The following is a 2,633-nucleotide window of genomic DNA, read 5'->3' on the forward strand; positions in this document are numbered from 1 at the left end:
GATGCAATACCAACCCCACGGCTACTACAACCACTACTGCAACCATGACGAGCCCCACCATCACCGTTAGCTATGCCACAAAAATCCACACATGCTCCACCAGTAATCTGGATCTGCTAGAAATAGCAACCGAATCGTCTTCTGAAAGCTAAGTATTGGTTCCTTCAATTAGCAAAGTGGTCGAGAAGCTCGCTTTGCAGTCAAGTGGTTTCCGATTCTGTCGCACTGCACGAAGACCCTTGGGCAAGATCTTTACCTATACAACTTTCTCCACAATTATAGAGGTGAACACACACACACACACACACACGCGCAGACGTGGCTGTGTGGTAAGAAGGTTACATCCCAACCATTTGGTTCGTGTTTCTGTCCCTTGCTTGGCACCTTGGACATTTTGACTTCCTGCTATATAAGGTCGCAGATGAACTTCTATCAAGGCAGAGCACTCAATAGACGCCCTGAAAAGATCATTATTTATGCGTATATGTATATATATGTGTGTGTGTCTGTGTTTGTCCACACAGCATCGCTTGACAACCGATTGTGGTGTGTTTACGTCCCCATGACTTAGCGGTTCGGCAAAACAGACCGATAGAATAAGTACTAGGCTTACAAAGAATAAGTCCTGGGATCGACTTGTTTGTCTAAAGGCAGTGCTCCGTCATGGCCGCAGTCAGATGATTGAAACAAATAAATGAGTATATAAACTCATTAATTTCAACATACAAACACTAGTAGAGTATAAAATACTATGATCGTCCTACATTTGTTTCATGTATAAGTGTACCTGGGATTACATTATCCAGTGTGTTCTTGTCCCCCACTCTTATTTTTAAGACAGCAAGTTGTGTAATTAGACCCTTTAGCGTTTAAACTGGCCACATCCGGTTTAAATGTTCCACCTGTTTTATGTTAAAATTGACCAGGTCTGGCCTCTCACGCCTACTCCACAATGTCATTTCAAAAACAAGCAATCACATCATTGAAATCTCAAAGCTGTAAGATAATCCATGATTAATTCAAAACAATATGAATAAGTATTACATGTGATAGAGTAAACTGAATGTGAAAGGGATAAAGCTGACTTGGCTGCTATGTCTAGCAGGCTTGTTGATTACTTAGAGGCTTCCCCATTGGCTCCATCTTTATGCATTTGTTGCAGCGATTTGGTGCATCATTTGCCAGAGGGATTAAATGCAACTACTGTTTTTTTTTTTAATTAAAAATAGCTTCATAGGTGATAAAGCAAGTATTAGACTATCTTCATTCACACCTGTATCTTCAGGTGAGATCCAAGTCTTTCTTCTTCTTCTTCTTTAGAAGTGAGTTATCTTGGAAGATTACTTTTGAGGAAAAGAGCTGATATTTTGGTAATAAACACCCTTCCCAGCATTGCTCTGGTGATTCTTTTAGCAGCTTCTGTTACTGTCCCAAAGAAAATAAAGGAGAGAGAGAGAGAGAGAAAGAGAGAGAGAGAGAGAGAGAGAGAGAGAGCGAGGTGTTATTTTAACAGCAGGTGTGACTGTGTGATTAAGAGGTTTGCTTCCCAACCTGGATTCAGTCCCACTGCGTGGCACTTTGGGCAGTTGTCTTCACTTATAACCCTGAACAAACCAAAACCTTGAGTGGATTTGGTAGATGGAAACTGAAAGAAGCCTGTCACACATGTTTGCGTGTGTGTGTGTGTTTATGTCTCCTTGTGTTAGCATCATGTGATAGTTGTAGTAACTATGTGTCACTGTCATAGATGCAGTGTCATTCATTTCCAATATTCTGCAAAAACACGTCAGGCCATGGAGGGGAAATATTACCTTGCTTGGAAACTGGTGAGGGTTGGCAACAGGAAGGGCATCCAGCCATAGAAGATCTGCCTCAGTAAAAACACGATCTGATCCATGCAGACATAGAAAAGGGGTCACTGAATGATTATTAAAGACAACTACAACAAGGATCCTTTATAGTGGACATAACTAAGAGGGGACAGTTTTGTTTCCCTATTTCTGCTAAAATACACTGACTATATTTTGATTAATTTTTAAAATAATGAAAAATTTAGTAAAATACTTTTGTTGTTATTAAACTGGTGTTTGGAACATATTAATACGAAACAAAAAGTGTGATGATGGTTAGTTCTGACAGGACCCTAAGGAGAAGGTGCCTGAAGATTTTGCCCCCACAACCCTCCTAGAAATCATGGGTAGAGAAGAAGAAGAATAGATGGAAATGTAATCCTGCCATGTTTGTCTTGTAGTGTTCTTGTATTCCTTCCACACATGCACACACACTTATATACTCAGGGTGGCCCAAAAGTACGTTTACAGCTATTCAACTATCTCTTTCGCATTCATATATTAACAGTTTAGATCTTAATTATAAAAAAATATGAAACCATTATTCTATGCTAATTTAGTTAATTTTGTCAAGCTCCCTTTTCAGTTTGTGAGATAGAAATTTAAATGTAATAAAATGTTTTAAAAGAAATTTAAAGTGCCTTTGTGATAAATGTAAACCTACTTTTGGGCCTCCTGCGCCGTTGGCACGTAAAAAGCACAATCCAAACGTGGCCAATGCTAGTACCCCCTGACTGGCTCTTGTGCCTGTAGCATGTAAAAAGCACCATCTGAATGTGACTG

General features: G+C 39.7%; 1 protein-coding gene across 10 annotated transcripts in view; it reads left to right on the forward strand.

Annotated features, from left to right (window-relative positions):
• LOC106868309 (A-kinase anchor protein 9) overlaps positions 1–2,633 on the forward strand; it is a 351,276-nt gene that overhangs the window by 192,263 nt on the left and 156,380 nt on the right. The gene's annotated exons all lie outside the window — the stretch shown is intronic.

Source organism: Octopus bimaculoides, chromosome 9 (assembly GCF_001194135.2).
Source record: "Octopus bimaculoides isolate UCB-OBI-ISO-001 chromosome 9, ASM119413v2, whole genome shotgun sequence".
Lineage (NCBI taxonomy): Eukaryota > Metazoa > Mollusca > Cephalopoda > Octopoda > Octopodidae > Octopus > Octopus bimaculoides.